At 36.7% G+C, this 11,599-nt stretch overlaps 1 pseudogene; it reads right to left on the bottom strand.

The window, feature by feature from the left end:
* Nucleotides 1-333: 333 nt before the first annotated feature.
* Nucleotides 334-11,599, bottom strand: part of LOC117011692 (glutamate decarboxylase 1-like) — a 41,426-nt pseudogene continuing 30,160 nt past the window's right edge.

Here is an 11,599-nt window from a genome sequence, read left to right as displayed (position 1 = left end):
CACAAAGACTCGGTGAGACTTGGCAGAGAGCAGCTGCCATGGGACTAACTGCAACAGGAAGCCCCAGTCCAGGCTCAGGGCCGAGACCTTGCTGAAGGCCTTGAGCATTCGGTTGAGATGCCACAAAAGCCAAGTTTTAGGACAAAGGACCAAGCTACAAAATGAAGGACACGTGCCCTAGGACTAAGTGAAAAACTGAGATAGAGCTGCCATGATAACAAATAAAACCAAGCCCGACAAGATCAATCGCAACTCCAGTCACCTAACTGAGCTTATTTATCCTCTCAATTAAAGCGATCGGATACGAAAAAGCCTGAGAGCCCCTCTGCTCGTCTAACCACCCAGCCCCGGGTGGGGAATCTGAGGTCTGAGGTACCAGTTTGCATGAAGTAGCCAGGGAGCAACACTCACAAAATGCTTTAGTTTTGCCAGGTATGGGTGCCCAAGGTCCAGTAATCCTTTGAGGAGCAGAGGTGGCGTTCTGAGAGGCCCACTAACCAAAGTGGGAGGGAGAGTATGGAGATTCTGTGTTGGAGAGACTATTAAGGTGTCGATTGGGTTACAAATTGGAAAGTATAACTGCAAAAATATTCTGAAGTGCATTGCTTTTCCCCAAATGCACGAGTGAGTGAATGGTCATGTGGCCCTTACCTTTCTCACGGAATATTGTCTACATCTGCCTTGTGCCCAGTTTTACCTGACCATGCTAAGTGTCAGCTTGGAGAATTGCCTGGAGGACCGCAAGAGAGCACTAACTACTCTTGTTAAGAGTAGTGAAGCAGGAGTTTTGTTTCTTACTAAATCTCCTGTGAACTGTCTGTCTGGTCGGTATGTAAAGCAGATACTCTGGAGGTTAAGTATGGATGGAGGATGGAGGATTATGTGAGGTGGTATCTTTGATTGCTTCAGCTGTGTGGAACGTGGAAAAGTGTACAGGAAGTGAGAGAAATCAGCAGGGGCCGTACTCCTGAATAGACCTGGCTATGATCCTCTTTTTAATACAAAACTGGAGTCCAGCCAGGCTCAGTTTGCATTCTTTTTTGGATGGAACTCAGTATACATTTACTGTTTCCCCACAGGGGTCTTTGCATTTATAGACATTTGCGATGATTAAGTGAGAATGGACTTGGAAATGAGAAACATTCAGAGCCAATTAGTACATTACATTGATGATATCATCACGATCGTGTCCTCAGAGGAATAAACAGGAGGGGTTAAGAACTAGTCACCTATTGGACAGACACAGGCTAACCTATCAACCAGCTAAAATTCAAAGCACATTGAAACTCCTGAGCACATGGTTTGGGGCAGCCAGGGACATTACCATTCGGTGTGTAAAGGCACAGACTGTGCCCTTAAACCACATATCAACTTGGACGGCTTTATTTTATAAATGAAAAAAAAAAAAAAACTGACAGCTGGACAAGAAATAGAGATAATTAGAGGCTGTGAAGGGACTAAAATTCAAGTTTTCTGACTGTCAGTTTAACTTCCTCAACTTTACCAAAATGAGTTTGTAATTTGCTTTTTAATTATGAAATATTTCTATCCCATAGAAGATATTTTTACAAATATCCATTTATCCATCATGTAGATAAACAATTTTTTTCATTTTTGCTTATACTTAAAGAAATGTAACTTTCCGTATTTTGTTGAAACACCATTTGAATTATTTCCCATCTCATTCCTCTCCTTCCCTTTCAAGAAGGAAATTATTAATCCTAAAATTGGTGTATATCATGCTTGTCCACATTTTTACTTTTTTATTACATATGTATGAATTCTCATTTTTAACTCTAGTCATCTAGTGATATATCATTCTACTCCAGTACCCCACTGTCTGACTTACTCGAGCTTTGCAGAAAGTTTTGCATTCTGTAAAGCGAATTCTTCTTCCTTGTACTTCAAACTGACTTGGCTATTCTTGGCTCTGTATTGCTTTATAAGAAGTTTGAAATCAGACTGTGAGGATGTGAAGAATAAACAGAAAACACCTGTTGAGAATTTGATGGAAACTGCTTTGCATTTAAAGATTAAGAGTCTTTCATTTTATCAAGATATTGAGTCTTCTTTTGGATGAGCATACACTGCTAAATATCATTAGATGGCATTTCATTCAGGATATATACCTCAGTGTTCACAAAGCCGTTTAGTATACAATGTAATTTTACCATACTGTTCAATTCTGGTTTTATTGAAACAAATGTGTGAAATAGCAACACACGTGGATTGGGGAATGTCTCTCTTTCCTCATTGTCTGATAAAGTAGTTTGTACAAAGTTGGGACTCTCTGTTCCTTGAGGATATGGAAAACCCATCTACAAAATGACCAGAGCCTGACGTACACCTCTAGTCATAGTGCAACAAAGTTACTGAATAGATTCCTTTAATGTTTTCACTTTCTTCTCCTTTTCTATTTCTGCTTGAGAAAATGATGGTAATATGTCTTTCAAAATTACTAGCATTTGTTTATGTCTTTGAATATTTTTATGATTTTTTAAATCTCTTAGAATCTATATTTGAAGCCCCACTTCTCCAGTATTAATTTGTATTTCTATGTTTTTATGGATCATTTATTAGAGGTTTGCTTTACTTACTTAAAATATCTGGGAGATATTTCATTTGGCAAGAGAATTTCAGTTTTTTAAAAAATAATATTTAACTCTGTGAGCAACGTAGAAGTCCAATATATTTGGAGGTCAAAATCTCATGTAAATATTTCTTTTTTCAAGGCCTGACATTAGAGTTTTGACCATTAGATACAGATTATACACATTTCAGGTGGCTCCAGTTTAAACTCATTATTTATACTTTGAAAATAGAAGGACATTATCCTAACAAGTTCCTCTAACTGTACTTAGTTTGAAATCAAAGATGGGATTAAGGTAGCTCCCAGTAAATTCTTTCAACTGTTCAAAATAGCTCAAAGGAATAAGACTAAAGGAGCAGCTGTCTCCTTGAAGAAGGATAGTTCTCAGGGACCTGTAGCTAAGTCAGAAGATAGAGACACCTATATCTAGGGAGAGGTTCCAGAGGGAGAATATAGAGAAATATAACAAATCTAGGATGTAGGTCTAGAAAAGATCCGTGAATGAAGCATTATCCAGCACATGACTGTATTAACATATTAAATACTCAGATAATGAGCTCTTTTGGTCAATTGCATACTTTATTTAGGCTCAGGGTAAATATATTTGATCTTTCATCAAATGTTGCGATAGGGCAAAATATTGTATACAGAAAATGGGTACATGTATTCTCTCAAGAAACTAAGCAATTTCTTGAAGGCCATTCTGGGGATAGAATTCAGTGAGGTCAGACGTTTCTATTTAAATTTATTGGCTTATAAGCCAGTGATTCAACTTTAACTGCATTTTAGAATCCCTAAGGATGCTTTAGAAAAAAAAAAAAACACCAATATTCTGATCACAACTTCAGAAATTCTGATTTAATTTGACTGAAGTAGGTCTATGCATTTGTATTTTTTAAAGAAGTTCCCCTGGCAAACCTCTAGATTGGGCCAACATACAGGAGTCATGACCCAGAGTTAAAGAACTACTAGAGACAAAAAAAGGTTTGAACACCTAACGCACTGAATTCCAGCCAAGTAATCTTTCTCTAATAGCGCAGTGTAGAAAACTGCTTAATGATTAAGGAGAATACCACAGAAACCTTTGCAAGATAATGTGTGAAAGGTAATCAGATAAAGTCTGATTTTTCTTCCTCATGAAACACCCACCTAAATCCCTGGAATTCAGGATATTGCATGACTTGTTTAGGATTGTGTCCCGTTAATGAAAGAATTCACTCCTGATTTTAATGTCATTTTTATGTATGTGCAGTTTTAGGTAGGATATGCTCTTTGTATTTAATTATTCTAAACTCCTTCTCTACCATTTCTCTACTATGAACAGGGGATGAGAAACAACACATGGTACATAAAGAATATAGAGATAGTATTATCAAAACCCTGAAGTATTGCCTTCGGACAGCTGAGTGCATGACACTCCTCGATATACGAGGCATCACTAGTACTCCTGTTATTTGCCAAGAATAGAATAAGACGTTATCCCTGCCCCAGACAGGGTTACTGTCCAATGAGAGAGCCAGCTTTCCAAGCATATCCATTCAATGAAATGTATTCAGTGTTATCAATCAGTGCACATACATTAATTGTATTCTTGGCACTCATGTCATTAGCACTGATTATAAAATGGTTCCACACAGAGGCCCTGTCCGTATAGTGCTAATGATGTACTGAATATGAGAAGTATCTATGATTAAAGGAAACCTTATCCTTTGGGAAACATTTTCCTGTGAGTCATCAACGGCTGCAGTGGGGACATATACATAACCAGAGTCAGGAGTCATAGCTCAGTTGATTGTCTCCACAGGTCAGGTAAGCAAGAACTTTCTCTTCCGCTGCAGACAAACAAGCTTCAGGAAAACGTTCAAACTGGTAATCATGTGTACCGAGCACAGCAGTAGCTTCTGCAGTGGAGAACATTGGGGAAATTTATGTGGTCTGAAGAAACGATAGCCTATGAGGATCACTGGATCGAGAGCGAATGACTCACCAGGGTTTGAGATCATAAAAATTGATGGGGTGGTTAGGAGGACAGCTTGCACTAAAGGAGAACTCACTGAGCCTAAGGAGCAATATATGGCACTGTCATTTTTTATGAGCTGTATCATCCTATCAAACATGTGACTGAGTTTCTAAAGAGCCATAATCAATAGTCTCTCTACTTCCACACATCTGTTGTCATGGCAACAAATGTAGAAGACCCACTGAGTGGCCAGTCATTTGAAATTAAGGAGAGAAACTCTGACATAAACTTCTCTCTTTTCCCTTGCCTGAGAAGAATCAGTCAGAAGCCTATTTAATGGGATCCTATTAAACACTAATTTCCCTCAAATTTTTATGACTCATTGTTATTTTCATATTTCAGATCTTCTGCCAAAGTAGAAATTTTCATGTAGCACTAGTTGTAAAATATAGGCTCTTTTAATTCTATTTGTAAAATTTCCCTTCTTGATTTATGTTTATTGAACATGCTCACGTCTATTATTTGTGTCCGTATAGCTTATCATTAGTGACTCCGCTATAAGGAACACCAATCAACAGAAAATTTAAAATTTTGTTTTTTAGCAACAGAAGCAACTATAGACATCTTTGTCCCAAACACAATGGAAATGGCATCTAAAATCCATATTACTTCTTGGATAAATCCATGATGAATTTTTGGATTCTAACATTTGTCTCATCTTGAAGTTTCTGCCTGCAGAACAAAGTATACACAGTCTACCCATGTTACAAGCCACGGCAATGAATTCACCTGGTGAAAGAACTGTCACAACCATGGTTAAGCCCCAAAATTCAGAAGGACCGTGGCATGATAATATTTTTGACACTAGCTCTTTTTCAGGATTGCCTTAGCTGTTCTGGGTTCCTTGCTTTTCCATATGAATTTTAGGATCAGTTTCTCAATTTTTGCAAAAAATCACATCTGGGATTTTGATGGGGTCTGTGTTGTATCTGCAGATTGGGGGAGCATTAGTCTTTTACTGATATTATAACTTCCATTAAGGAAACTTTGATCAGCAACATGGTTTTATTTCTTTTAGGTGCCTAATTTCTCTCTATGATGCCTTACATTTTTCAGTAGACTTGTCTTGCATTCCTTTTGTTAAATTTATTCCCAACGATTTTTATTATTTTTGATGCTATTGTAAGTGGAATTATTTTCTTAATTTCATTTTCAGGTTGTTCATTGCTAGTGTATAGAAATGAAGTTGATTTTTGTATTTTGATCTTGTATTGTCTTTAAATACTTTCAAATCTTCAGTCTTCTTTTAAATAGCTATTGCCTTCTGTAGCTCTGAATCCCAAGTTTTTCTTGGGACTAAGATAATACAAAGAATTCTTTTTAAGCAATTAAGACAGCAATAAATAAACAGTATTCAATTTGAACAGAATGCCTGTGATATTTTGATGTACAGTCTTCCGATGCCAATTTTAGAGCACGTACATCTACGAAGCTTATACCATTCCTAGGAAACAGAAATAACTGATTTTTGTAACAAATTCTAAGGGTCACCAATAAGTAGCAACATTTAGCCAAGTCCCACGAAATTGTCTTTAACTGGTACGTGATCCCATTAGGTGTGTGCCCTATTGTGAGGACTGGTGCATGTGTGAATCAATCACCTAATAATCCAGCCCCTCGCGGCCCTTGCCATATCACATGTCCTACCTGGCCTGAGCCCTGCCTCACAACACTCAGGAAGTCTCCACTTTTAGTGGCCTTGAAATTAGGGAGTGATAGGTATGCAAAAAAATAAAAGCAAAGTGATGCAAAATTGTTCCTCTTATATAAGGGGGGGGAGTCACAGAAATATTTTTAATTTTGGAAATCAAGGAAAAAGTAGAGACCAAATTTAACAAAGCTATAAAACAACTCCATACAGTTGGCATTTTCATATTTTTGTCATCTCATTTCCTGGAGGCATTTATTTTTCAATACTGAGTCATTGTAACAAGAATCCAACACAGTTGAATTATGATAATATATCATCTGTTCACAGGAAATTTTAATTTATAACACAGTTACTGAATGCAATTGCTGTAATTATACAAGGATCAATCCATAGGACTTGAGAGGGGCTGAGTAATGTTGATTTTCAAAGTTCTCCATAAATCACTGAAATAGAGTGCATGTGCTCAAATGAACTGGGTTGAATAAGATTTTTGCACTTTTAATTATGCCAGTGATTCTCTGAGATATGTGATCTGAGCAAAGGGAATTAACATAAACTTTGAATTATGTCATACCTCTCGCTCCTGACTAAACTAAAGATAATTTGGGTATGGCTTCCCTTCTATTTCTATTTACCTTTAAATGAGTTGATGAATGGAAATAAGAAAGCTGAGAATTAGAAATAGTGTTAACTATCTGTGAAATATTAAATGGGTCATGGGAAATTCCAAAGGGACCGCAGTGATGAAATGCCCCCCGACAGGATTGCAGGGTTGCCAAGAGAACATCGGAAACCATGGGAGAGTTCCAAGTACAAGCTCCAAATACATGCGAGATCTCTGCAGCCAAGATTATTCAATCTGCCTGGGAATACAGGACCCACCCCAGCAAACGTTAGCATTTATTGTTTTGACCCAAATGTGTTGATTGCTGTCTCTAAAATCCCCAAGTCTCTCATAGATTTTCCGTTTATCTCTTTATATTGGTAAACATAGGGAGTAGGAGCCTCAAAAATAACCTGTATTCTTCCTGTTATCTCAGACTGGTAGACACTGAGCTCATGGGGCAGGCTAACATGAGAGACACATATGCAAACTGACCATGGATCAAAGATAATTCATGGCTAAACTTTATGTAAAACTTCTTTACCTGATAAGGACATGTCTCTTCCTTCTAGATTAATGTTACATTTTCTGATAAAGTCTGCTCATTTTATCAGAAAGGTAATGTTCTTTGTACTTGGGAAACAAAGTTATAGAGCCAGAGCACAATTGAAATTTTTCAATTTTTTTGGTTTCGTTAAATTATTTGAAATATTTTTCACTTAAGTAATTCATAATCTTTACATCTTTCTTTTTAAAATAGTTCAGGATCATACTTTCTTGACACTGCCACCTGCCAAATTTCTACCCATACTTCCAGGACCAATGATCGCCTACTTCTTCTACATCATGCCTTTACCACCATGTCTTTATACATGGAAGAGCAGAATGACAAACTAGAAAGAATATGAGTTTTGAACAGGGAGCTCGAAAACCACTTTGAAAGTCTGTGATTGTTGTATTAATAATATTAACATGTATACAATGGAATATTACTGACCCATAAGAAAGGATGAAATACTGCCATTTGCAACAACATGGATGGACCTTGAGATTATCATGCTAAGTGAAATAAGTCAGACAGAAAAAGTCAAGAACCATATGATTTCACTCATATGTGGGATATAAAACTGAAGGCAACAAACAAGACAAACAAACAAAAACCATAGACACAGACAACAATTTAGTCGTTATCAGAGGGTCAAGGGGTGGGTAATAGAAGAGGGTAAAGGGGGTCAAATATATGATGATAGAAGGAGAACTGACTCTGAGTGGTGATCACACAATGCGATATATAGATGATGTATTACAGAAATGTGCACTTGAAACCTATATAATTTTACTAACCAATGTCACCCCAATAAATTTAATAAAAATTTAAAAAATAATAATATTAACATGCAGTGAGGGCTTACTACATTCCAGGCACTGTTTAAAGAACTTAATGGATACAAACATATCTATTTACCAATGAGGAAGTACGATGATTATTCATTATAGAGAACAGGAAAGTGAATGCAGAGAGATAGGGAATTTGCCCTACTTGCTTTGCTAGTGAGGGGCGGAGCTGGCACTGGTCCTAGGAAGCCTGGGGCCAGTATCCACGCTCTTAACCCCTTTGTTATACTTTTTATTTTCACCGACTTTGCAACTATACCTACTTTAGAAAACAAAATCAGCAAAAATAAATTAATTATGCCAAAGTGATTTTAAACTGGAAAATAGCTATCAAAGATGAAGTGTATTATTAGTTAGTCTCAGATTTTCAACAAACGATTAAATAGGATTTTCGTAATGCAGTTTACCGGTGATGTAAACTTAGGAGATTGTAGAACCCAATTAGATTATTTGTTTTTATTAAAGTAAAAATAGCAAAAATATTCATAGCTTTTTCAAGGACTGTAGCCTCATAAAGTACTGGTAGAATTTACTGACCAAAGCTAATTTAATTATTTTATAATTAAAAACATGGTAAGGTTTGCAACTAGATGTGCCAAAGCTACTTAAGAAAAGTAAAAGTTATTTTAACAGGAAATTTCGGAATATAAGCAAAAGTTGAGCGAAGATAAGACTGTTAAATATCCAATGAACTACAGATTTTAAGGCATACCTGTGTTCTTTATAAATGGTTGTTTAGTTTGAGAATATATAGATGCGGCTTTAATGGGATCTCTATTATTCCCGTATAAGCTTAAATAACAGATCAGCATAGCCATTATCATAATTTTATCAAGCTTCTTGCAAAGATTTTTTTCTAGTGGGAATGAAGATCACAAAGATTTAACGTCTGTTAATTACTGTGTTTGTGAAGGGAAAACTATCACGGGGACCTAGAGATAAGAAATCTCATATTAGACTGGAGGAATAAATGTCAATATTCTTGTAAAATGTTTATTGAATTTGTACCCACATTCCATACTGGGGGTTTGGATTAGGAAAAAGAATCAGGAAGGCGGTGCTTTGGGTTGAACTTTGTAGAGTAGGTGCACTTTTGATGGAAAGAGTTGGATACCATTCAAATTGCAGCAAACGATGAAGGTGACACGTGAGGCCCCGCCCCCGACTGGGGCTGATATTCTTAACTCCTGATGTGGGCTGGGGATTAAGAGTCTGATGAGCAGCCCACGGGGAAAAGCAAGGGGCTGGTTGGGCAAAATGAATATTAAAAGCTGTGTCCTAGATGAAGCACTAATATCAAAGCCAGACTTTTGAGAAAAAAAACAAACAAAAAATTGACTCTTCAATCAAATGGAGTTTAGGGACCAACTGAGCTAAGATAGAAAAGTGAAGAATCCAAGGCTAGAGGGAAACATGGCTCAGCAAGAGACAGACTGCTAGAGTCAATCCAGTGCCACGATAGCTTTTCTACGTTCCATGCCCACACCTGCACTGCAGGGCTGCACTGAAAATATTTAAGGAGTTAACTCAGACCACTCTTTAAACCTATCTTCTCAGTCTCCTGGTCAGATAATCATTGAGATAATGCAAAGGCTGGCTGTCAAATCAACTGAAATGAACCAGATTTCTGGTCCAGTACTAAGCTTTACTAAGAATTTCAAGGATATAAGCAATCGTAAAGCACAAAGTACGGAGAGGTATTGGATGGAATTGCCAAATTGTTCCCAGGTCCTTTCTTGCTGGTTCAGGATGCTCTATGACCTACGTTAACATATGAAGTCTCTAAGCAATGTGTGATGCTACATTAATGACTCAGAAGAGAGCTTATTCGATCATGAAATAGCTCTACTTTATACTCAGATGGTTACAGAGCTTGTGAGATATTTTCCAGAGCGCTATGCCCTATAAATTTATAAATTCCAGTTTACTTATGGTATGCAAGCTAAACAGACCAGTGGCGTTGTGCTAATGGCTCCCCTTTTGGATTTCTGTGCCAATCAGATCTAACTGTCTCTCAAGCTAGAAATGTCAGGCTCTCTGCACAAAATCTTCCCAGTGCATTTTGGCAATTTTACTTCCTAAATAGCTCTTGATTCTCTATTATCTGGCACTGCTAGGCCCTTATCCTTTCCTGGAATATTGTAATGGCCTCTAAAACTAATGTTCTGAGCTCAAGCCTTCCTCCTGCTCTAATCCATTCTGGAAACTGCCATCAGAATCAATGTCTTTTTCTTCCCCTCTTCAATACCAGTCTCATTATCTTACCCCCTATTAAATTCACTTTACTAGTTTCACATTATTGAAATACTAAATTTAAGGCTTTCTAATTCTTTAGCCACTTAAAACAAAACTCTGTTCCTAACACTCTACTCCAGCAACATCAAACTGTTTATTTAAAGCATTTCTCAGTTTCCACGTAACTTTGATTATCATCGTTCCGCATTATCTGTCTGGTAAAAATCTAAATATTTCAGAACTCCTTTTGGATGTATATACATGTTTCACATTCCCTCTATATGTTGTGCATAATTCTATACTAGCACTTTATATTGAAAATAAAATTTTAAAAAATACATTGTTTTCTTCATTTGGTCCACCCCGCTGTACCCTGAGTTCTGGAGACACAGTCTCTCTGGTAATTATCTCTGTTGGTTAAATGCATGTTCTTCATTGCGGTAAAAATATTTGGTGTTATGTTTGGAAGCACTTCAAAAGAAAAAAAATGAACTTACTAATATCCCTGTAAGACTTTTAGATTAAACTAAGTCTCTTAGCAGCCAGAAAGGACCTGTTGTTATAGAATTCCCATAAGTTATGGAAGGCAAACTCACGCATTGTTCCGTGTGATACAAGGTCAGTGACAGATCCTTGGTTGAGAGAACACAGCCGTGGGAACATGGGAATGGTTCCCTGTTCTGTGGTTAAAATAATTTGACTGGAATGAACTTAAAAAAAAAAATCCATATTGGGGCGGGGGTGATATAGGTTAATGGATATTATTCTGTCTTTAAATGTCATAAATTTTCAACCACATGTAAAATAGGCATCCACATAATAGAAAATGCTATATACCTCAAAGTAATAGCGAGAACAATTCTTAGAGATTCCTTCTCATTAACAGGACACTACTGAATAAATCAGATTGTAAATGTCTAGAAACTCTACATAATATACTTGCTTAATATATAGAATTTATATTGGAAGAAAGTATTCTTTTAACTAGTTTATATAAGCATAGTATGCATATTAAGATAGTATCATGATTTGGTATGTTCTTATTTCAAAGTGTCCATTAAGAAATAAAACCAATACCTAAAATTATGAATATAGGGGCAAAGA

This window comes from Rhinolophus ferrumequinum, chromosome 19, assembly GCF_004115265.2.
Source record: "Rhinolophus ferrumequinum isolate MPI-CBG mRhiFer1 chromosome 19, mRhiFer1_v1.p, whole genome shotgun sequence".
NCBI lineage: Eukaryota > Metazoa > Chordata > Mammalia > Chiroptera > Rhinolophidae > Rhinolophus > Rhinolophus ferrumequinum.
The sequence above is the reverse complement of the archived record's forward strand: the minus strand, read 5'-3'. Positions and strand labels throughout refer to the sequence as shown.